The sequence below is a fragment of the Vombatus ursinus genome, unplaced genomic scaffold, assembly GCF_900497805.2.
Source record: "Vombatus ursinus unplaced genomic scaffold, bare-nosed wombat genome assembly UNPS02015175.1, whole genome shotgun sequence".
In the NCBI taxonomy this organism is placed as follows: Eukaryota; Metazoa; Chordata; class Mammalia; order Diprotodontia; family Vombatidae; genus Vombatus; species Vombatus ursinus.
In genome coordinates, this window is record NW_020954953.1 from 20,988,955 (window position 1) to 21,014,526 (window position 25,572).

The 25,572-nt window shown below is 38.6% G+C and overlaps 1 protein-coding gene across 3 annotated transcripts in view; it reads left to right on the forward strand.

The window, feature by feature from the left end:
- The first annotated feature begins 1,036 nt into the window (after positions 1 to 1,036).
- The window catches only part of LOC114031491 (tubby-related protein 4), a 266,210-nt gene continuing 241,674 nt past the window's right edge, over positions 1,037 to 25,572 (forward strand). For 2 of the 3 annotated variants that reach the window (XM_027846585.1, XM_027846587.1), the window contains exons 1-2: positions 1,037 to 1,144; positions 20,481 to 20,583. The gene's annotated coding sequence lies outside the window, so the exon portion shown is untranslated. The remainder of the gene's footprint in view (positions 1,145 to 20,480; positions 20,584 to 25,572) is intronic. The other variant, XM_027846586.1, reaches the window with a different exon arrangement.

Genomic DNA, 25,572 nt, shown 5'->3' on the forward strand with positions numbered 1-25,572 from the left:
AAATAGATTAAGTAACTTGCTCAGGGTCAGACAGCTAGTATCGGAGCAGGATTTGAACTCAGGCCCAATTTGACTCCACTCTACCACCTAGCTGAATATATTTATATAGCACTTTTAAAGTTTTACAAAGTGTTTTCCTCATAACTCTTTGGGGGTAGTCAGTTGAACTGTTTAATAAAAGGTTATTAGAGCAATTATAGAGCGCTTTAAGGTTTGCAAACTTTTCAAGTTAAATAAAATTTAATTATCTTTTGATGACATATTTTGATAATATTTGAAAACTTTCAAGTATTACCTCATTCGATCCTCACAACCACCCTATCTGACACTTAAGGTAACTGAGGCAGACTTGCCTGGGATCACACAGACGTGTCCGCGTCTGCAGAGTCACCGCGGGATGCCTGGACTGGGGGAAAGCACGGGCGAGTGGGATGGGGAGAGAAAAAGATGCGGACAGACGGGAGCGGGACCTCCCGGGACGTGTCGGCCAAGGCTGCGCGAGCCTTCGTGGGGACGCGTTTCACTCTGGCCTCGGGCCGGGAGAGGAGGGAGGGCGGCGGCGGCGGGGGAGGGGGGGGTGGTCTGGACGTGCAGAGGCGCAGGCGGGGCGCCCAGGGAGGAAAGGGGAAGGGAGGGGAGGGGAGGGGAGGGGAGGGGAGGGGCGGGGCGGGGGTAGCGTGCGTGGAGCGCGAGCCGCCAGGCCGGGGGGCGGGGTGGGGGGAAGAGAGGGAGGAGCGCAGGCCGCCGGGGGATGTGGGGAGGGACGGGTCTCGGCCGCTGCCTGGGGCTGCTGGCTGCGGCTCCCGTCTGGTCTGGCCCCGGAGCCCGAATTGGAAAGGAGCCGCGAAGAGGTTTGGGGTGGCGCCTGCTAAATGTGCTGGGTCATGTGACAGATCACGTGGCGCAGCAGTCAGGGCCCAGCGGCGGAGGGAGGCGGAGACTCAGACCGAGACACTAGGAGGGAGGAGGAGGTGGAGGAGGAGGAGGAGGAGGAGGAGGAGGTGGTGGTGGTGGTGAAGGAGGAGGAGGAGAAGAAGGAGGAGGCGGTGGTGGTGCCCTGGCTGCCGCCGACGCTGACCGAGGACAGGAGACAAGACGAGACACCGAGTGGCCGCCGGCGCCGCCGCCGCCGCCCCCGGGGGAGGTGAGGCGAGGCGAGGCGAGGCGAAGCGGGCGGAAGGGATGCGATGGGGGGCGTCTGTCACGGCCGCGGCCGGGATGCTGTTGTTGCTGCTGCCCGGCGGGGGTGGGGGGAAACCCCACCGGCCTCCCCCGCCTCCACTCCCCTTCTCTAAACCCCAGGCATCCCCTTCCTCCTCCGGGCTGGCCGCTTTCTTGCTTCCAGCCCCATCCCCTCCGCCCGGGGCGAGGGGTGGGGAGGGGGCGCTCCAGCCCCAGCTGGGGCGGGGGGAGCGGAGCGAGGCTTTGCCCGCCCCGCGGGAGAAGGGCCCGGGCTTTGGTCCGCAGCCGTGGAGCGGCGACGGCCGCCAGGGGAGGGAGGGAGACAGACGGACGGACGGCCGGACGGACCGACCCACCCACCCAGCGGGAGACGGAGGTCTGGGGTGCTTGTGGTCTTATGGGGGGCTGGGAGGGAGGCGCTTCCATAGCCGGGGGATGGGGGTTTCATCCTTTTGAAATTTTTTTTTCTTGGGGGGGTGGGATACCAGGGTCTGACCTGGCAGCTTGGGCGGCGGTTGCTGCCTTTTTTTGTTTTTTGTTTTTTTTTCTATTTTGGCCTTTTGTTTCCACGCTGGAGAAAAGCGGGGCGAAAGAGAAAGCCGTTTTCGCCGGGAGTGTGGAGGAGAGGGGGTGGTGGTGATGATCTGGAGGCGTTTGGCTTGGAGCCATTTTATTTCATTGTGGTGGCAGAAAAATCCCTCAGAAACGGTCCTCCCCCCCGGGAAACTGGGGTTTGCACTCCTCCTTTTCCTCCAGTTGAGGAGGTTTCCCACTGTGCTTCAGCCTCGGGCCCCCCCCCTTCTCCCTCATCCCGTCTCGTTTACCTCTTCTCTCCCTACTCCACCTTCACCAAGACCCGGGGAGGCCGTCGGGAGCGGGGTGTCTGCAAAGCAGCGCCCAGTCACCTGTCGTGCCAGCTGCATGGAAATCCTGGCACTTATGTTGTCTGGAGTCTGCTGTTTCCTCTGACAAATCACACAGACTCCGCTCATATTATCAACCCATTTCCTTCGTTCCCTCCTTTAAAAAAAAAGTACTATGTCGATCTCAAAGTTTGACCCCTTTTCAAGTAATTAGTTTTGGGATTGTTTGCACTCCTGTTAGACCCCCTCCAAGGTTGGGTGACTGTAGAGAGTTCTTGGTGCTGGGGTTTTGAGGGTGATTTAATGTAAATGAGTCGCTATTTCAGTGTTGCTTGCTTGACTACTAAGGTGAACTGGCTTACCTATCCTTTGGGGTTGAGACCTGTTTACTGGGAATGGGGTATTTTCTAGGGGAAATGGATTCTTTTTCTGTATTTGTTATTTTATTTCCCATACCTTTCAAAGAATCCCTTTGATGAAGGTAGGACATCTAGTCAGTCTCAAGATGTAGTTTATACAAACACAGGGAGAAATTTAAGTACTAAAATCTAAAGGCAAAAACTTGTTTTTTAAGAAAATGATATGGTTCTCTATTGTTTTTCTTTTATATGTCCATGGTTTTGCTTTAATCTGTGGTTGCGTTTTACTATGTGTAGGCAAATCCATTTTGTGATGCTGTTTCCTGCAGAACTCTTAAGGCACCAGTCATCAAGTATTGTAACTTCAAGTTTAAAGTTGTGAGGAATGTGAAATAATAGAATTTGAAAAAAAACCCCACAACAAAAAACTTGCAGACTAGAGAGTGACTTTAAATACTGTCCTTGTCTGCCTGGACAGGTTAGAAGCTAATTTCAGAAGTTTATGTGTAATGACATTCATATGCAGAACAAAGTAAGATTTTTGTACCACATCTAGTCTGATAGTTTACTGATTTGGAGATGATTATATGAGTGAAGCATGAACATCCAAATTTAGTATTCAGCTTTTTAACTTAAATGATAGTTAATTTGTATAAAAGTTATTAATGGAAGTGGATCTAATAGCTTTGTTTCAGCACGCATTGTGAAAGTTTCAGTAAATCATAGAATCATAATTATATATCCAGAGGAGATCTTAGAAGCTACCTAGTAATTCCTCCCCCTCCCTACATGAAACTGAGTCCTTGAGAGGTTAAATGAATTCAAATTTTCCCATACCTAGTTAGTGACAGAACTGTGATTTGAGCCCAGGGCCTGTAGTTTCAGATTCAGTAGTCTTTCTATCACATTGATGAATTAGAAACAATTTTTATTCTGCATAAAACACAAAGTTAGGGGTACAGAAGGTAAATAGATAATAAAGTCATTTAATCAACATTGTTAAAACTTTAACAGCTTTCATTCATGGGAGATAAGCAGAAAGATAGAGCTACTTTCCGCTTTTGAAAAATGACAGCACAGTGTATCCTGTACTAGGTCAGTCCTAATATATTTGTCAGTCCTGATAAATCTAATGCTTTGCTTAGATAACATGAAATTTGTTTATTCCATTGAAGCTTATAAATTGAGTATTGAGTTAAGAAATGCTAGTCTTGTCACCCATTCCTACTTTTTTGCAAAACAACAACTTCTAAATTTGAAAATACAGGTTGTCCCAAAAGTCTTAGTGCAGTTCTGATCTATTAAAGCTAAAAACTGTACACGGTAGGACACCATGCCTATTTTAGATATCATCCAAAACAGAACCACAGCGGGCCTAGAATAGGGCTGAGACTGGTAAGAAGAGATTTTCCTTTTTGGCAAGTATGCTTTTGATCTTAGGTAGTTAGGGAACAGAGAGCTGAAATAGAAGTTAGGCATCCTTGCTTTTCTAAAGACTCATTTAGTGACTGAGACCAAAATAATTTAACATTATGGAAGATTATGGAAGTTAGATTTTTTATTTGTAATTTTGGACTTGTTATGCCAAGTTTTTATTATGACATGCATTGACACGATGTTTTGTGAAAAAGACATCCAAAGTACCATAAAACTCAGTTATACTTTGCTTTACTATTCTATAAAATTGAATATCCTACAAGTTAAATGATATACTAATATGGATCTATGGTCTCATCGTGTCCATTTCTCTCTACTTGTGCAGGTTGTAACATATCTATACACTCTAATCTTAGATGATTTTTGGCCATGTCCTCATATAAATCCACTAGAGTATCCACCTGGTATGCTGTATCTTCTCTCAGTCTCTTAACATTGCAGCGATGCCAGTTTGGTACCTCAATCAACAAGCATTTATTGAGGCCTTCAGTGTGCTAGGCTCTGATGTAGGTGCCAGGGTTACAAATAAAATGAATTAAAAAACCCTTAACTGGCAAAGTACTTGTATTCTAATGGGGAAGACAATAAGTCTATCTGTTGGCCATTGAAATAAGTCACCTAATTTAGTTTTATTATGAAGTTAACTTGACTGGCTCATATTCTTATCATATCATAATTTCCAGGGAGTGATGCTACTTACAAGTCATAGTCTGTATTTACTGCAGTCTACTTATGCCTCTTTGTTGCCTTTCAAGTTACTGGAAATTTTTATTTTTCAGATGTTATTATAGTCTGTGGTTCACAACTGTATCCATCAGTCAGCAAGCACTGATTAAGTGCCTTCTTTATGTCAGGCATTGTGCCAAGCATTTGGGATACAAAGACAAAAGTGAAGTTGTCATCACCTGGGAGTAGTTTACAATCTTATTGGGAGAAGATAAACATACACACACATATGTACCACATATAGATATATACAAAAGAGATGCAGGATAATTTTGGAGTGCAGGTACAAGGAGCTGGGGAAGATCAAGAAAGTTTTCATGTAGAAGATGGTACTTGAGCTAAGGCTTAAAGGAAACAAGGGATTCTAAGAGACAAAGGTGAGGAGAGAGTGTATTCCAAATGTGGACAACCAATGCAAAGGCCTAGAGATGGGAGATGAAGGGCTTTTGATGAGGAACTGTAAGAAGGCCAATTTGACCTGGTCATAGTGTATTTGAAGCTGAGTAACATGGGATCAGTCTGGAAAGGTAGATTGGTGGCAGATTGTAAAGATCTTTAAATGCCAGCAAAGGAACTTGTATTTGATTTAGGATGCCACTAGAGTTTGAGTAGCATCATGGGAAGATCATTGATGTTAAAAAAAGATGATGATTATTGGCATATGTCAAAGAGTGGCTTAGGATTTCTGAAAACACTACGGAATTTTTCAAATCAATTCAGCTCTTTATCTACTATCCAATTCTAGACCTAGCTTATTATTCCATATGCAGTGGCAATCCAAGATATTAGCTGATGAGCTAAATCAGTGGGCTGTTGATAAAATTTAATGACATAGCCTGGACAATAGTAATTATTCGTCCTTTTATTTGGTTCTTCCTGTGTGACTAAGTAATGAAACAATGTCATCTCGGGGACAAAGAGTAAACTAGTTTGGCTCGAGCTTGGAGTTGGTAGAGGGATGAGAGAAACAGGTAATATGAAAATCAAGGTAGGGAAGTTTAGAAGGACACTAGATTATGGAGAACTTTGAATGCCAGACATAGTGATTTTTTTCTTTATTCAAAAAACAAGAGGGAGCCATTGAAAATTTTTGGACAAAGAAGTGATAGGTCCAAATTTCTGCATATGGATGATTATTCTGGCAATGGTATGAAGAATTGTGAAGGAGGAGAATGGCGACTGGAAGTAGTTATTTCAGTAGCTTAGGTGAGTCTTGATGAGCACCTGTACTGTGGTTGTAGTAGTGAGAATGGAGAGAAATTGCAGAGATGAAATTGGCAAGATTTGATGAGAGATAAGATCAAGGAAAGAGTCAAGGATAATCCCAGAGTTTTAAGCAGGGGAGATGGGGTGAATCAGGTTGCTAAAGGTGGAAAGTGAAGTCAAGAGGAGGAGCAAGTTTTAAGGAAAAAATGTTGGTTTTTGACATGCTTGTGGGTGGTAGGACTACAGGATGTATTTTAAGCAGTTAGAATTATGGGCCTAAAGCTCAAAAGAGAGGTTTGGACAGTAGTTGGGGTGTGATGAGCAAACTTGAGCAACTGAGCCTATTGTCAAATTTTCAGCGTGAGCATTCATACCTCAGAAATTTGCAAACTCTACAAATCAGGTCTTGATTTACTGCTTTGTTGATTGACTAGACTTAAGAAAGTGGTTAAGAAAATGTTAATGACATAAACTTGAGTGTCATGCATACACTACCCCCACCTGCAGAACAAGCTAGTTGTTAAACATTTACTAGCATACCTCTGTATTGGAAGAAGGGATTTGAGAGAATTATCTGGTGGTTGAAATTGTGGAAGTGAGTCATATTGCCAAAGGAGAGGGTAAAGAGAAAAAAGGAAAATAGGCTTTGGACAGACCTTTGCAGGAAAGATCCACATTAATGGGTTGGAAGAGCAGACAGGTGGGATGGTTAGTGAGAGAGGAGAATAAAGAGGGCATGGTTTATTAACACTCGAACAAGGAAGATATGTCTAGGAGGAGGGAATGGTCAGTAGTTCTAAAAGTTTTAAAAAGGTCAAGAAGGATGAGGACTGAAAAAAGACCAATGGATTTGGTAAATACGCCACTGGGGGCTGTTTTGAAAGAACAGTTTCAATAAGTATTAGGAACAGAAGCCAGATAGGCTTCTATTAGGCTGAGGAATCTCAATATATTGGGTATAGAAAAGTTTTTCAAGAATTTAATATTTTTATTTGTTGTCATTGAGTAGGAATAACTACCATTATCTTTAGGTGGTGTGAAACACATTTACCCTTAGGATCAATGTCATATTAAGCCTTAGATTGATAAATTGGTGGTGTTCACATGAAAAAGAGATTTGTGGTACAGTGGATTATAAAACAAATCACTTGGAATTGAACTTGGCTATTGGGACAAGTTGGCACTAAATAGTAGGAATAATAGTAGGGATATGTAATACAGTGCAAAGAACATTGGACTAGGAGTGAGAAAACTGGGGTTCTAACCCTGCCTCTGATCCTTGCTGCCTGTGTGATCAAAGTCACTAACTTCTGAACCTCAGTCTCTGAAAAAGATCAATACCTGGTTGGCCTACTTCATTGAGGTTCAAAAGTACTTTCTTTGTGAAGTGCTATACAAATTTAAGGTATTATCTTATTTTATCAAAAGAACAACTTTGTCTTCCTTTGTCTAGTATTCCTTATGTTTCGGCATTCCCTTTTAGCTTGGGAATGGCCATGTTTTAGACATTAAGTAATGGAGTCAGAAAACATGAATTTGAGTCCTAGCTTCACTATTCACTAATTATCTAAACTTTGGCAAATTTGCCTTTTAATTTTGATTTCATCATCTATTAAAGGGCTATAATAATATCTCTACTATCTGACTCCATGGGCTTGTTGTTAGGAAGTTGTTTTGGAAACTCTGAAGCATTATTTAAGAGAGTTGTCATTATTTATTAATGAGTTTTTTTTAAGAAGATTCAGCTTTTACTTTCAAATTTCATTTATGGATTCATGTAGTTGGAAGACTTCATTCAAACCTCTCATGTGCTTTTTAAGAACTATTGCTTAATACTTGAAAATTCCTCTTGCAGTTCATAGGTGAACATGACTGAGTTCAGAATTTCTTCATCCTAAATATTTCCTTAATAATTTATTGACTGTATCATGATTAAAAGTAGTTTAAACGTCTCCTTGAAGCCTTTATTCTTCTGATGCACATTGTGTATAATTTTCATTTCATAGAATCATAGAGTTAGACCTTAGAGGGTGGTGAGACCAACCTCCTCGTTTGACAGATGAGGAAAGAGACACAAAGTAATTAAGGGACTTGCCTAGGGTTATATAGCTAATAAGGGTCAAAGGCTGGATTTAAACCTAGGTCTTCTTAAAGTCCTGGACTCTATCCTTTATAGCAGTGGTGTCAAATTCAAATAAATGCTTCCCTCCCAGCAAATTGACTTAGAAAACCACAACTTAACATTATCTCACTTGTATTGTACTTTTATTTCTTTTGTTAAACAATTTCCAAATACTAGTTTGGGCAGCACCCAGAATACACCTATACTAACTTACCAGATTAGTGATTTCCAACCTTTTTAGAGTTTTGATGTTTGACACCTTTGTGCTATACTTCACTATCTCTATACAGGTACAGTTATCCCTTCCAGATTGTTAGGGTTAAGGGCACAGACTCCCCCCATCTGAAAAATCTGTGTAAATTTGTTGGTCGTCCCTTTGTACCAGAGAAGTCTGATTATCATGGCGTTAAAAAATAAAATATGTTGATATTATACAATGCTATACATATGTTTTATGCATTTCTGAGTTTCTAAGCTTTTTCTGTGTCATCTGCTGGCCTTTACATATCGCCTGTGGCTTTTGCAAAACTCCTGCAAAATTCCCATTTAATTTCTTATAATGACCTATGATATATCTAAGTTGTAATGGGGAAAGTTGTGATGTACTGCTTAGCTCCTTTACTGCTTAGTTCCTGGGATCAGCTTCCAAGATCAGAAGAGATTGGACACCTTCAAGTTAGTATCATAGTAGACAAAGTTCTTTTCAGGACAAGTCATGTATCAAACAGACCTGTTTTATAAGGTCTTAAATAGATAACCCTTTTGGCACAGTATCATGTTTATCATTTTGTTCTCTTTCCATACTCTATCATTTCTTCATCTCTGCTTATTAAAATTACATATTAGTTCCCTGGGAAAACTGGGTGATTATTGTTGTTACTGCTAACTTTGGTAAAGCAACAATATCATTAGGATTTAAGTGAAAATTAGTGAATTTTTAGTGATGGTATACAATTATGGCTCTAGAAAGTTGATCAGCACTGGTGTTACTGTTGACAGAACTAAGAATTTATAGATAGTGTCAGTAAATTATCTGTTTCCAGAGGCTGAGACAAGCTCTTCTATGAGCATAGTGGGTTGTCACTTAATGCTTGTTGATTGAATGATCTCTCTTAAAGTTAAAATGGAAAGCCAGGTGACACAGCATTCATTGTCAGTAATTGATATAGCAAAACCTGCTTGATAAAAAGTTGTGACTTGTGCCGTGTAAATAATACTCTGGTTAGTCAAACTTTGTCTTACAGGTTGTCAGAATAGCTTCCTATAATTAGCAACTGTTCAAGAAGTTAAAACACATTTGGCATTTGTCAGTAGTAGGCTTGAAATTATGTATGTATATAAATGCCAGCAAAGGAATTGTTTAAGTAGTTTCTTCTGTGTCAGAGAAAGTGAAGTGTAGGAAGGTCATCAGAAAAAAAAATGAGATTTTTTTCCAAATTCTAATTCTTACAAATAGTTTGAACTTTTTTTTCCCGCTTTCCCTGACTCTTTTTGCTTCCTTCTTGTTTTTGCCAAAATATCTAATGAAATAAGAAACACAGAAGTATCTGTACATAAGAATTTTTCCTTTATGTGGTTATAACTGATGAATGTGGTAAATTCTGAAATACTTAAAAATGCTTATGAATTAACTATTCCACTTACATCGAAGGGGAGAGAAAAGCAATTTGCATATACTATCTATTAACATATATTTTAATACTGAAACCTAAGTAAGATAAAAGTGACAAAAGTTTTGTTTTCTCTTCTCACACAAATTTGATTCTAAGATGCAAGAGAAAAAATAAAGTAATCTTGGCGTGCTGCCCAGAATCCACCTATTACCAGATCAGTGATTTCCAACCTTTTTAGAATTTTGATATCTTTGTTGGATTTCACAGCAGATCTCTTTCCTCTCTTCCTCCTCTCAAGTGCTATATGGCACAGTGCTCGAGTGCGAGCACACACACACACACACACACATTAATTAATTCAAGTGATTAAACCTTTTTTTCACAATTTTTTCCTTGTCCAATGTAGGTGGAGCAGAATGAAAATCATTATGTTAGGACAGGTTAATCATAGTGAATCAGGTATGCATCTTGATTCACTTATGTCACTGAAATGTGACAGAGAAATATTAAGCACATGTTATAGGTTCCTCATGTACTAAGGTGAGAGAGGGGGTAGTATGATCTCTTCGTCTTGAAAGTCTTGGTGCATTATATGGCCTCCTCCAGTCTTTGTATGTTTCCCTAATTAATATGATTGGTACCAATATGTTGATGATAATGTTGTAAAACCAGATACCTCAGACTTTCTTGTGCCCATACCAGGAAGTTGGAATTTTTCCTCATGTATATAAATAGTATTGGTTCTTTGTGCTTTCATTTGGGGAAGTTCCCTTTGTGTTCGGCCCAGCCCCCTCCCCCTAGTCTTATATCAACTAGACAACTTTGTGTTATCGGTGGAGGGCAAAGAGAAAATTGACATGTGAAATACATATGAAATCCCCAGACCTCAAATTTTTTCTTTAATTTTAATATTGATTTTTTAAAAATCAATTTAAAAAATCCTTCCTCATAATAAAGAAAAAATAGTAAGCAAAACCAATTGACAATGCAGCCATGTCTGACAACAAATGGAACATTTCCCAACAGTAGTCTACTACTTGTTTACCAAAAAGAGGGAAATGTTTCATTATCATTCCTCTGGAACTAGTTGTGTCAGGCTATTGGTCTTTGTCTTGGGCCCTTTTCTCTCTTCTTGTGTTCTACTTGGTAGTCTCATTAGTTTCCTTAGATCTAATTATCATCTCTATGCTGATATAGCCTTTCCTTCCCTAACCTCTGCTGACTTCCAGTCTCGAATCTCCCAAGTGATTTTCATACATCTCAAACTGGATGTCCAGTAGGCATCTTAAATTCAACATGTCCAAAATCAAACTCTTTATCTTTCCCCCTAACCCTCTCCCCTCTTCCCTAACACTGTCAAGGGTATTACCATCCTCTCAGTCACTCCAGGCTTACAACCTAGGTATAATCCTTGATTCTTCACCATCTCTTACCCCCATATTCAATGTGTTGCTAAGGTTTATTGATTTCACCTTTGTAACATCTCTTGAATATTCCCCTTTCTCCCCTGATATGGCTACCGCTCTGGTCCAGGTTCTCATCACCTTACTCTTGGATTATTGTAATAGCTTGCTGGTTGGTGGGTCTGCCTATCTCAAGCTTCTCCTCAATTCAATCCAACCTCCATTCAATTGCCAAACTGATTTTTCTAAAGCTCAGGTCTGACCATATCACTTTCCTCCTCATTAAACTCCGTCAGCTTGTTATCACCTCCAGGATCAAATAAGAAATCCCCTGTTTGGCATTCATTATAACCTATTCTTCCTCCTCCCTCCACCTTTCCAGTCTAATTATACTTTACTCCCCACCATGTACTCTTTGGTGGTGACCCTGGTCTGTTTGCTGTTCCTGGAAGAAGACACTCCATCTCTTGGTACTGGGAATTTTCTTTGACCGTTTCCCATGCATGGTTTCTTTCAAGTCCCCACTAAAACCTCACCTTCTACAAGAAGTCTTTCCCAACACCTTTTAATTTTAAGACTGTCTCTTATTTATTTCCTTTTTATTATGATTATAGCTTCTTTGTACATATTTATTTGCTTGTTGTCTCCTTTGTAAGCTCCTTGAGGTCAAGGACTATCTTTGCCTCTTTTTTTTGTATCACCAGTATTTACCATAGTGCCTGGCACATAGTAGATGCTTAATAAATTCCTGTTGACTCAGTTTTAATCAATTTTAGCCACTTTACTATGAGCCTTTTAAAACGATTAGTCTGCTAAGCAGCAAAGTTATTTTTTTCCCATCCATTTCATCTTGTAGTAGAAATGCTAATGAGTAATGAAATATTTGAATCCAGATAGATAGAAGGTAAGGAGGACAGTACTCAAAGTGATTGAATGGTGGGGATCTTGAATAATTTTACAAGTTAAATAATCACTTCCTCAATAGTTGAGATCATTTAGGCCCATTTTTTGTTTACTTTGTCTACCTGGAACTTGGTACTTAGGATAGATTACTTTTTAGAATATGGTACTCTGAGAAGTATGTCATTTTACAGAGCAGTCAATTCTAGACGAAAAAGGTCAGTGAACTTTCAGCTGGGTTGGTTTTGTTTTATAACACTTGTATTTTGTTTTTGTTTCACATGTATGGCATAAAAATTAAACCCCTCTGCTTCTTGATGTCTTAGTGATTTCTAAAACTCATCTACTGTGATCATATCCCTTGAAATAGAATATTTTCCTTTCTTTATTTTCTGAATCTCTGCTTTATCTTTTAAACTAGAAAATAACCAAAACTTAACAAAATGAATTATCCTTAATATAAACTTTGATATAAAGTGTTGAATAAACTTAATTTAAAAGAAAACTATTTTCTTTCATGAGATTTTCCTTGCTTGAATATGTGGATCTCTAAGGGTCAAATCCAAATAAATTGCAGTCTATTTACAAACATTAATTAAGTGCCTGTTATGTTCCAGGTGCTGTGATAGGGACGGAAGTTACAAAGAAAGGCAGAAACATGATCCCTGCTGTCAAGGAGATTATATTCTATTTTAATGAGGAAGATAACATGCAAAAAAAAATTGTACATACAAGATATATATTAGATGAAATGTAATTCTGTGAGGTAAAGGACTAGCAGTAGATAGGACCAGGAAAGGCCTCTTGTCTGGAGGAGCCTTTGAAGTCTGAAGTGAAGAGAGAGAGTATTCCAGGCATGGAGTACAGTCAATGCAAATGTACCATCTTGAGAGCCAGAGTGTCATGTGTGAGGAACAGCACGTAGGCTAGTGGACCTAGTTTATAGAGTGTGGGGAGAAGAATGAAATGTAAGAAGAACGGAAAAGTAGGATGGGTCCAGGTTTTAAAACTGTCATGCAGAAGATTTTATATTTAATCCTGGAGGAAGTAGGGATGAACCACTATAGTTTATTGAGTAGGAGGGAGGTATGGTCTGATTTATGCTATAGTTCAGAAGTGTCAAACACATAGCTCACAGCACTGAGTGTGGCCTGAACCAGATTAAAGTGTAATTGGGAAATATATAACAAAATTAATAAAAAGTATAATAAAACATAGGTATTACATTTTAAAACTAAGTCAGTATGTGGCCTACAAGGATCCTTATATGTATAATTGCCCCCATTTCTATTTGAGTTTGACACCACTGCTTTAGATGATCACTTTGGCAGCTGAGTAGAGAGTAGATTGAAGTGGAGAGAGACTTCAGGCAAGCAGACCAAATAGAAGACTATTTCTATAGTCCAGATGATTAGGTCCCTTCTAAGAATGGTGACTGTGTGAATGATGAATAAGGGAAGTACATGACAAATGTTGTGAAGGTAGGAACGACAAGACTTGGCAACAGATTGAATATGTGGGTAAGAGTGAATATTTAAAGATGATCCTGAGGTTTCCAGGTGATTGAAAGGATGTGTTTACCTTTGACAGGAATGGGAAGTTGGGAAGAAAGGAGGGTTTGAGGAATAGATAATGAGCTACATTTTGGACAAGTTGAGTTTGAAATGCCTACTTGACACGTAGTTCAAGATGTCTAAGAGGCAGTTGGCAACTAGGACTGGAAATCAGTAAAGAAATTAAGGCCAGATATATAGACCTGGGCATCATTTGCATGAAGATGATCATAAAATCCATGGGAACTGATGAAATCCCAAAGGAGATAGTAGAGAGAGAAAGGAGAATAAGGCCAAAGACAGACTCTTGAGTGACTCTCTGGGTTAGTGAGCGTGACCTTGATGAAAATCCAATACAGGAGACTGAGGGAATGTCAGACAGGTAGAAGGAGAACCAGGAGAGAGCCAAGTCACAAAAACCTAGAGGGGAGAGAATGGCCAGAAAATGATTGAGAATGTCAGATGCTGCAGAGAGGTCAAGAAGGATCCGAATTGAGGAAAAAAACCATTAGAGCAATTAATCTTAAATAGTTTAATTTACATGCTATCTGGGGAGACAAGATATATATGCAGAATAAACATAATTAGAATAAATATAAATGTCAGGTAGTTAAATATAAGGTAGTTAGGGAGATAGGTTACTAACAGTTGGGGAGATTAGGAAAGTCTTGTAGAAGGTAGTGCTTGAGCTTGAAGAAAGATAAGAATTTTCTGAAGTCAAAGTGAGAAGGGAATGAATTTAGGAGGGATGATCAGAGCAAAGTCATGAAATTGGAGATAGATTATTTGTGAGGAATGAAGAAAAGGGCAATTTGGTTGGATTGTAGAATGGCAAAAGAGGCCACCTTGTATATAATGTGTAATGAGGCTGGAAAGATAGGTTGAAGATAGATTGTGAAGAGCTTTAAAAGCTAAATAAGAGTTTATGTTTTATCCTAGAGGCAATAAGGAGCCACTGGAGTTTAATGATGAAGAGAGGATGTAGTCAGATCTATACCAAAGGAAAATCACTTTAATAGCAATGTGTAGAATAAATTGGATTTGGGGAAAATGAGGCCAGAAGGTTAATTAGGAGGCTATTGTAACACCCCGGGCAAGAGATGGTAGGGGCCTGATGTAAGGTGGTGGTTGTGTGAGTAGAGTTTTATGTTACAGAGGTAGAAACTGCAAGATTTAGTAACTGTTTGGGTGTGTGGGGTGAGAATTGATGCTAAGGTAGGGAGTCAGGGTGACTGGAAGGATGGTGGTAGCTTTGACAGTAATTGGAAACTTTGGAAGAGGAATGGGTTTTGGAGGATATATAAGAAGTTCAGTTTTGGACATACTGTTTTTGAGATGTCTTTAAGACATCTGGTTTGAAATGTCCAAAATGCAGCTGGCAATGTAGCATTCAAACTTGGAAGAGAGACTCGGGTTGGATATGTGGTTATGGGAGCCATCTGCATAGATATGATAAGCCCATGAGAGCTGATGAGGTCATTGAGAGAAGTGGGCCCATAATAGAGAATTGAGAATACTGACGGGGGCATGCATGATATGGGTGATAAACTAACTAAACAGGCTAGAAGAAGAAGTGGTTGGAGAACCAGGAGGTAATAGTGTCTCGAAAACCCAGTGAAAAGAACATACTAGAGGATAAATTTGTTAACAGTGTTGAATGCAACAGAGGGCAGGAATGAAGTAGATTGTCAGACTGGGCAATTAGGAGATCATTGGTTACTTTGGAGAGAACAGTTTCACCCAGTGAGTATAAACAGCCTCTTAGGAATTTGGTTGAGAAGGGAAGTACATTCTGGTAAAAGTTTTAATGATGGGGGAGACTTGAGCATCTTGAAGTAGGGAAAATAGGGAGATAGTGAAGATTAGAAAGTGGGGAAAAAATGTAATGATCTGAGGGGGCAGTCTGGTGGAGAAGATGGGAGTGAATGAGATCAAGAGCATACATAAAGAACATGGCTTTGTCAAGGATAATGGCAAGGGACCACAGTTGGAAGTGGAAAATGCTATGAGAAGTGTTCTGGCTATGACTGAGCCCTGAATACGGTTTTAGAGAAGTCCAGAGTATTCTGTCATATTTTCTCATTGAACCGACCCTGATATTACCTGCTTCTAGTTTCCATACATGAATACTTTAGGGAAACACCTAGATGATCAGGTTTTACTTTTTTGTATTCATCTAGAAAGAAAGAATTAAACTGGGTTGAATTGAATTTTGGAGCACAGAAGGTCATTTTAAACATTAGTGATTGAACAAAAGTATTGTAGACCCACAAGTTGAGATAATGCTGTTTCCTCTAGCCTAAACATTTGTGAAGGTTGGATAGTAATAGAATGTATCATGAGATGAAGTCCATTTCATGTGGCATGAACAGAAAATTAATTTTAATGTATTGACCCCTGACTCCTTATCACTTCCCACAGTAGCTGTTCCAAACCACCTCCCTCCTCACTGCCTTTTGTCTCAGAAGAGGATTTCACCTAATACTTGCCTGGAAAGATTGAGGCTATTTGTGAGCTTCTTGAACCCTCTTTTTCCACTCTTTTAGTCCTTTTCTGTCCTAATGAATCCTTTCTTCCCTCCCTCCTGTCTTAGAGCGTGAGGTAGTCTTGCCAACACTAATCAGTACATCTGTCTCTGTTTTTGTCTCTTCTCAGATCTTGCTCCATAGTTCATCTCTTTCATACATTTTCAGTCTTCTTCTTGATGAGTCCCTTCCCCTTTGCCTATTAGCCCACTCAGATTTCCTGTATCCAAAAAAAAATCCTTCTCTTGTGTTTGCTGTTGTCTTCTCTCTTTTCTCCTTAATTTGCTGAACTTCTAGGAAGAGTAGTTAATATTTCTTTGTAACTAACTCACTTTTTAGCTCATTGCGATCTGGCTTCTGTTTCCGTTACTCCACTGAAACCACTCTTTCCATGGTCACCAAATCCAATGGTCTTTAAAATTCTCAGTCTCTTTGAGCTTTCTGCTGCATTTGAAGTTTGATTTTTTTTCTTCTTCCTCAGCTTACACATAGCCCTGTTCTGGTTTTCCTACTTGTCTGATGGATACTTTTCAGACATCTTTACCAATTCCTCTTTACATATCCAAAATTTGGGCATCTTCCAAGACCCAGTCCTCCTCTGTTCTCTCTCTGCATCCTCCCTTGGTGATCTCATGCACTTTAATGGCTTTATTTATCACCTATCTACATTTGAGCTTCAAATCTATAACTATCACCCCAAACTCTTAGTTCCTGTGTTAATTGCTTGCTATGGATATTTCTATCTAGATTCCCTTTCGAGACCTTAAGTATAAGAAATCTGAAAGTGAACTCATTATTTCATTAAGTGAATTATCATTATCATTATCTCAGCAAGGCACCCTGAGGGAGAATCAGGAGGCAGCGTGTGCCGGACAAGTCAAACCACTGTTACTACTTTGACCATCATTTCCTCTTAGACCCTAATGGAGACAGCCCAGGACCCTGATTCTAACAGCAGGAATTGGTACCAGACCTGCTTTCAGACCAGCCCCAAAAGCTATTATTGAGAGGAGAAATCAGTGTGGAGAGGGGGCCCACCTTTCTTATCACCACCAGTGACAACTGCTAACTGACTGCCATGGCAGTCAGGCACATGAGGTATGGGACTGGCAGCATCTCCCAGGCCACCAGCTTTGCTTCTAGTCTGGCCCTCACAGACATCATCCAGGAAAGCAGCTCCTGTGGAGAACTCCATCCTGCCAGCCTAGCTGAAGTAGGAGACAACTTTTTTTTTTTTTAAGTGAGGCAATCAGGGTGAAGTGACTTGCCCAAGATCACACACCTAGTACGTGTCAAGTGTTTGGTCTGAGGCTGGATTTGAACTCAGGTCCTTCTGACTTCAGGGCCTGTGCTCTATCCGGTGCCACCTACCTGCCCCAGGAGACAACTTTTTGAGGGACAGATAGCAGGCAACATGTGAGGGAAGTTGTACCATTACCACCCAAACCACCATTTCCCCTGAGACCCTGGTGGAAATAGCAGGACACTGAAGCCAAGAGGTTTAGGAATAGCTATGCTTCCAGCACTAATCTAGGGAAATAGCCCTTATGGAGAAGCAGCCTGGCAGTTGTGTCTGTATATCTTACAGTTTCCTACTGAAGATGCAGGCAAGAAAGTTCTTGCCACCCAAGTCCTTGCCACTGTCAAATGGTTCAGCATCAGAAATTTATATGCTCTCATCAGTGGAAATGATGTTAAAGAAGAAGCATTACCATCTACTTTGTCACTGCATTCTAAGCACCGTAGGAACTTTTCATCTATCTTAAAAATGAAACCTTCTATCTGTGCTGAATATGAGCTTCCTGAGATCAGGGACTGTCTTTCTTTTCTTTTTGTGTCCCCAGTGCTTATCACAGTACTTTGCACATTATGCTTAGTAAATGGTCATTCATTCATTCCCCTTTTGCCCTCTTTGAACTTGCCCTTCCTCCTAACTTCTACATTGTTGTTGATTATGCCTCCTAGTTAAATAGGCTTAAAACCTTCTGATTGTCTTTTTTTTTTCCAGCCAATTATTATTTTGACCTTCACAGTATCTATTCATCTATGCCCTCCTATTATGCATTCCCACTCCCACTACTCTGATTAAGGTGCTCCCTATTTTTGGCCTTCCTTCTTTCTGCAGATGCATATTTCACACTATTACCGAAGTAGTCTGCCTTAGTATGCAGATTTAATGTTACTACCCTGCTCAAATTGATTCAGTGGCTCCCTATTGCCCCTGGGTTACAATATAAATTGCTTCTCCTGATATCCAATGCACTGCACAGTCTGACTAGTCAGTCAGTTATCATTTCTCATTCTCATTCTGTGCTGTCCTCCCTCAATGCATTTGTGCATATCTTCCCTAATTCTCAGAGCAGACTCTCCAGGTCTCTGATTGTTGAAAGCCTATTCTTTTTTTCCGTCTCACGTACCACATGAAGTCTTCTCTGGTCCCCAGCTAGAAGTGATCCTTTTCTCCCTAATATATTATCCCTTTCTATTTGACCTCTTTTGTGTACTTATTTCATCCAATTTTGTATCGTAATTATTTGTATGTAAGTCTTATCCCCTACATAGATTTAGATTTAAGCACCTTGAGGCAGGGACTATGTAGTTTTTTATCTTTATATCCCCAATGTCCTTAATAAATGCTTATTGAATTGAAAAGTATTTTAAGGATTTAATTTCAGTTAAATTTAATTCATAAGTAACTATTTATATCTGCTATGTGCCAGGCTCTGTGCTGAGTACTGGGGACACAAATAAGAAACAGAGACATTCCCTTCCCTCCAGGAGTTCACAATCCAGTGAGGGAAAGACAGCATACAAAAGGAAGCTAAGAAGAGGAAGGGGGCACCTGAAGGAATACCTGGCACAGGGGCGTAGTGTTACCCAGAGTTAAAGCCAAGCAGAGCTGCTGATAGAAAGTGGAGTTTGCTGTACATGGTACTTAACTGGAAAATGGACCTAATTATAGACATTATGCCCTTGTTTTGTTTTGTCCTTCATTTTCTAAGAGGACCAGTGCCATCATGGGTGAAGTCTTGACTTGTGAGCGAATTGTATTTAAGTGAGGCAGAATTACACAAAGTCATCAGTCTTGCTCTCTCTTCCTGAGTCGTTAAAGTCCGGTGGGAAGACAAAATCAAGACTACTGGTTATGGCCTAGGATGCAGTAGATGACCTTGGAAAATGAACTTAATTGTAGACATTATGCCATTGATGTGAAATGTAGAGAAACAAAGTCGCATATTGATTAACAAAGCATGTAAAAGTTAGAAATGGGTTTGCCTTTTTTTGAAATGCTAGGTAGACTTTAAAACAAAGGCAACCACACATAGTAACAGATCCTGTAAAGGTTAACTTAGTCATTGGTCTTAATAGAAACATGGCACATAAAGATAGACACTCCTATGGTGGAATTCTTTTAAAACACAAAACATACTATGTATATGCAAAAAGTACTATTCTAATTTTCCAAGCTGTCAGTTCCCTTTCCATTGTATGTGGATCCTTATTCCCTACGGTGTCTTTCCTGTCCAACCACTATTGCATTTTCCTTCTTCCCCACACAGGAGTTAAAAGTTTGTTAGATTGTTGCCACTGTTTTTAAGCCGGAGAAAGAGACCGACGCACTTGCGGTGATTTTTGCTGTGAAGAAGTCTTTTATGTTCCTAGATGACAAAGAAGAGCTAACATATAAACCTAGAAAATCTTCTTCTTATCTTCTGCAGCTTTGGATTTGGGGAAGACCAGTATCCAAACCCTTTTCCTCAGCTATAGCTTTCGTTAAAAAATTAATACTTATTTTTCCATTCATGTGAATTTGAAAGTTTTATCTCTGCTTCTTTGCATAGTTCTTACCTTATTTTAAGAGGAGAACGATGATGAGTGGAACTAAGTGGGAAGGGCAGGGAGGAAAATGAATATAACTGATTATAACTGTGTTAATTGTTCCATTTCTACCTTAATTGATCATAGATACAAGGAGGGAAGACATAGAGTAGATTGGTATAGCATTAATAATAAGCCCCAGGACTTCTTTGAATTTCTTATCTATAGGACTCTCAAGCCGTACTCATTGGCCATTTTGGTTTTGACTCATTAGTTACTGGGTTTTGTTGATGGCATAAGTTTTGTTAGCCAAATTTGGTCCCCCCTCTTTTTCCTCTCCTTTTATTTTTTTGGCTGCATTTTCAGACTTGGTTTTTTTGACTTCTCAGTTTATCAGGATTGTGTTTTTGAAGTGTTTGTCTTTGGGAGATTTACTGTTAAACATTCATTCATTTAAACTTTTAAAAATTATATATAATATTCTATTTCCAAATAGAGGCTTTTAAGACAGGAGAAGAGAAAGAACATTTCTTACATATTGGTTCATTCTGATTAGTCAAAACAGCATTATAATTATGAAATAGAAGTATAATGAAGATAGTCTCCCTACTCGTGAGGAAGTGATTGCTGCTTCTGTTCTCTTCTGAAATTCAACAGTTATCAGAACTGTGCTGATATTTAATTTTGTAGAACACTGCTTTCGTTTTTTATCTGCCAAATTTTTTGGTAACTGATGGATAATTTATATGTTTTTGATTTGTGTTTTTTGCAGAGGCAGTTAAGTCTAGTAGAATATCAGACTGGGAATACTAGACTGCCCCACTGCCATTCACTCCATTTATCTGTATCCCTTTCTGAGCTAATACTGAGAAATGGTAAGTGTATTCAAATTCAATAAATATTTGTACTAGGTTCCATACTAGGTAGTATTTCTTGCATTATAGTAACTATTTTTATATGTTTTTGCTAGAATGAATTGTGGGAAGAGTTAGAAGGAGTGAACTTGAGAATCATTCATATAGAGGTATTGAACTTTAAATCGAAAACAGATGATGAAACCAACACAGACCAAGGGTAACTCCCTACCCTTTGTAAAGATAGGAAAAAAGCATTGTTAAGATCAAGGGACAAATTGCTAAGAGCCCACACAGAGTGGCAAGGTACCTAGGAAACCAAGTTATGTATTTAGAGAAGATAGTGGTACATGGTGTTGAGTATGGTAGAAGGGTTTAAGACAAAAAAGAAAATGTTGGCCATGGTTTTCTGGATATTTATAAAACCTGTAAGAGAGCAGTTTCTGTGAAGTAGTTAATATAGGAACCATCTTTACCATTGTAGAGAATTAGAAGATTTTATTGAAACTTCTCTCCCTGGGAGCTACATATAAATAAACACAAATTTTAAAATTCATTGGCAGCTGTCCATTGACAATTCATAAGTAACTTGGGACATTTTTCAGGTTAGGTAAGTAGGAGCCCTGCTCTTTTTTCTGTATCTAGGTTCTCAAAAATCTCTGTTGCCTTTTCACTACCAATGTAATGAACCAATTAATGAACTCAGGTGAAAATCGGCAAACTTCAGGTTTTTTCTTGGTGTCAGAAGGCAACATTGGTGATTAGAATATGTTTCTCTGAATTTATTGCTTCCTACTTTGTAATTTTCCTGTTAAGGTTGCTCTAATTTTAAGTCTCCTCTTTCTTAATGTAAATTTAGGCTTAACACATCAAATAATATATCATGATAGGCTGAGTTGCCAAGGCACAGTGATGTTATCAGGGAAATAACAAAGGGAGAAGTGACCAGAAAGTCCCAAGGGGACATTTTGTCTATAAATCTGATAAATTGAGTAAGTCATAGTCTCCCTGTCTTTCTTACTCAATCTGCACATAAACTTACTGTTTTCTGATTTATATGTTGTTTTGTGTTATAGTCTTAGTCTTTGATTATTTAAGAAGAAAATTCAAAGAATATAGGTGTATATGTATGTAAAAGCAGGAAAAAAAATTTCAAATTAAATTAATTTCTTATAATGTTTTAATGTCTTTGAGATTAAACTTCTAACATTTCTAAGTTCCTCCAGGATCAGTGTAATAAGATATTATTTCTGATCCCACATACATATGAAGCAAAACTGTGTCATTTCCCAATGTAACTATGCAGAAAACACAGCATATAGTAGCACTGTGATTAAACTACAGTTTTCCTGCACTCACATTAGTATTTGTTTTGATTCCTGCTTGTTTTAATTAGTAGAGTTATAATGAAGTTCATTTTTTACTTATAATTTAAGGAATGAGGACCAGGAGTTATATAAAATTCTAGTTGTGATTAGAAGCTTTTTGAGTTAAGGTGGGAGGTATTGATGTTTCAGGTAGCAGCAGGTGAGCATACTGCTAAAGTTGCCATAATTGGAACAAGACTCTTCTGAGTTGCCATCTGTTCAAGAGCTGTTCAGAAATCAACAGTGTTTTTTGAGTAGTGTAGAATTATTCTATTTATGTTGAAATATTTAAGAATTAGTAATGGCAGGACAGAGCTGGTCAGGCATTAATAGCTTGGGGAAAATTAGTATGTTTTGAAGGGAAAATTACTAATTGTTTATAAATGCCTATTTCAGCAGACAGACAGGATCAAAACTATACCTTCTCTCTCTGGACACCCAGATGGTTACCCAGTTAGCTACAGTTCTGTATTTGTCAGGCATGGCAACTGAACATTATTTGTGACTGTTACGTATGATATTGTGTCGAGGCTAGAGAGGCAGAATAGTATAGTGGACAGAAAGTTGGATTTTATCAAGAAGGACCCATTTTAAATTTTGCCTCAGACACATATTAGCTGTGTGACCTTAGGCAAATAACTTAACCTCAAGAAACCTCAGCTTCCTGCTCTGTAAGTGGGAATATTAATAGCATTTACTTCAAAGGGTTGTGAGGATCAGATGAGATTATGTATCTCATCTGATGTATGTATGTATGTAAAGCTTCATGCAAACCTCAAAGTAATAGCTGTTGTTATTGTTACAGATGTTGACTCTTTCATTATATAATACACACATACAAGCACACATATACATATATCATATAGCATTATCATCACTGTTAGCTTATTCTTACCTTTTTTGATGGGGTTTAGATAGATACAGTCTTGAGGACAATTTGCTATCCAGCTATCATCCCTATAGTTTACTGTTCTGAGAACCATTGTTTAGTTGCCTAACATGACTCTTTTTTGGGAAAGAATAAGAGTATTGGAATCTAACTCCATTTTCTCTAGACTCATGTTTGTGACAACTTGAGTAGGTGACAGGAAACATGTATCTTGTCCCATTTGGTTTTCATTCTTCTAGGTCTCTATATTTTGGAAGTTTTTTATTCCGTAGTTTTTGGAGATTGAGAATTTGGTATAGTGATATCCATTAGAGATGTTCTTACGTTTTTATGGCTTATTGTTTCATCTGAGTGATTTGGGACTGTAACGGTTATGTCTTTAATGGTACTCTACTTCTAATACAATTTATTTTCTAAATTCTCAAGAGCATTGTGAGGTTTTTGTTTGTAGTATGGAAATTTGTTTTCTGTTCCTTTATAAAAGGATAGTGAGCTTCTGTTATATAATTCTAGCCACTTGATTATGTCTTTCTAAATATGTAATAGATGTTAAATTTTTATTATCTGCAGTTATATATTCCAGTTTCTACCACTTCATTGCGTAATTCTACATCAGCTAGTAAGTCTAAGTTTTTAAGGATAACCTTTTTGTAATTTCTGGCCATAATAACCTGATCCTGAATAACTATTATCAATGTCTCTGTTTTCCATAAACAACTCTGCATTACTCAGCCGTTTGTTCTATACCTCTTTGTCAGCGTATTGTTGGTTGAGTTCATGTGAATGATACCAATGGAGGGCCTTTTTTTTTAATTAAAAAAATTATTAAAAATTTTTTTCCCAATTACATGTAAAGACAATTAACATTCATTTAAAAAAATTTTAAGTTCCAATTTTTTTCTCCCCTTCCTTCATCTCCCCCCTCCCTATGATGGTAAGCAGTTTGACATAGGTTATATGTGTGCAATCATGTAAAACATATTTCCATATTAGTCATGCTGTGAAAGAAGAAACAGACCAAAGGCACAAGCCATGAAAAAAAGAAAGAAAGTGAAAAATAGTATGCTTCAATCTTCATTCAGACTCCATCAGTTCTTTTTCTGAATGTGGATAGCATTTTTCATCATAAGTCTTGTGGAATTGTCTTGAATCATTGTATTGCAGAGAGTAGTTCTCATTCATAGTTGATCATTGTGCAGTACTGCTGTTACTCTGTGCAGTGTTCTCCTGGTTCTGTGTACTTCACTTTGCATCAGTTTGTGTAAGTCTTTCCAGATTTTCTGAAATCAGTCTGTTCATCATTTCTTGTGACACAGTAGTATTCCATCACAATTATATACCATAACTTTGTTTAGCCATTCCCCAACTGATGAGCATACCCTCAATTTCCAATTTTTTGCTGCACCAAAAAGAATTGCTTGAAATATTTTTGTAAAAATAGGTCCTTTTCCTTTTTTTTTAAAATCTCTTTGGGATACAGACCTAGTGAGTGGTATAGTTGGATCAAAGGGTATGTACAGTTTGATTGCCCTTTGGGCACAGTTACAAATTGCTCTCCAGAATGGTTGGATCAGTTTACAACTTAAATAGAGGACTTTTTGATTACAATTAAGCTTTTTTTTTAATACATAAAATAATTTAATACTGATTTTTTTAAATACATAAAATAATTTTATCATGAACTTTATATAACAAAAGTATGAATTTTTACAAGTATGGAAAATACTTTTACATACAAATAGCTAATCCATCAAGCATGTCTTAAATGCCTAGTTGGTGCAAAGTGGTGTACTAGGCACTGGGAATCTGAGGAAAAAGTGGAAAATGTATATTCTACTGGAGGATTATAGCATGTAAAGTGATAAATATATATATTTTCATTTGAGGCGGAGGCGTTGAACTCTAATAATTAAGGGGATGAAGAAAGTCTTTTCATTAGTAGATGGAACATGAACTGTAGCTTGAAGGAATCTGGGGATTCTAAGATGTGGAGGTCAGGAGGGAGTTTATTCTTGGGTGGGAAGACTTGTGCAAAGGCATCGAAGCAAAGATGGAAAGTTGTGCCTGGGAAATCATAGGTAGAACAGTTGGGCTAGAATGTAGAGTTTATTGAGGGCAGTGATGTTGCTTGCCTAGAGAGACAGGCTGGAGACAGATTGAGAAGGGTTTTAAATAGGTTAACTTATATGTAATAAATAGTTTACTAGCTGTTCTCTTTGTAGCCCTTCTGATCTTGTCAGTTATTCATCTATATACACACATACGTGTGTGTGTGTAAATATATATATATACACACATATACATATATAGTGTATATATGTGTGTGTATATACATGTATATGTACATATGTATACACGCACACACGCTTACATTTCCCTTGATTGTTGTGTGCATTTGCAACAAAATGTACCCTAGATTTGAGAGGAATGCTTTTATCTACTTTTTTTTATTATATCATCTTTGTGAATGCTTTTGCTAAAATCTAATAATGTTTACTGGTGCTCTCTTTCTCTCACATACACACACATGAATGTGTATATGTCTTTACATGTTTCAGTGGTATAGTCATGATCAGTGTGTGTACTATTTTTTGAGTTTGGCTTTTTAAAATTTTCAGTTATTTTGCATATCTATATTTCTTTCTATTCCTCATAGTTCTCATTCTTGGTGATACTGTATTCCCTTATTTTTATATACCAGTTTTTTCAGTGATTCCCTGTTTTTCAGTTTCTCACTATTCTTTTCATTAGTGA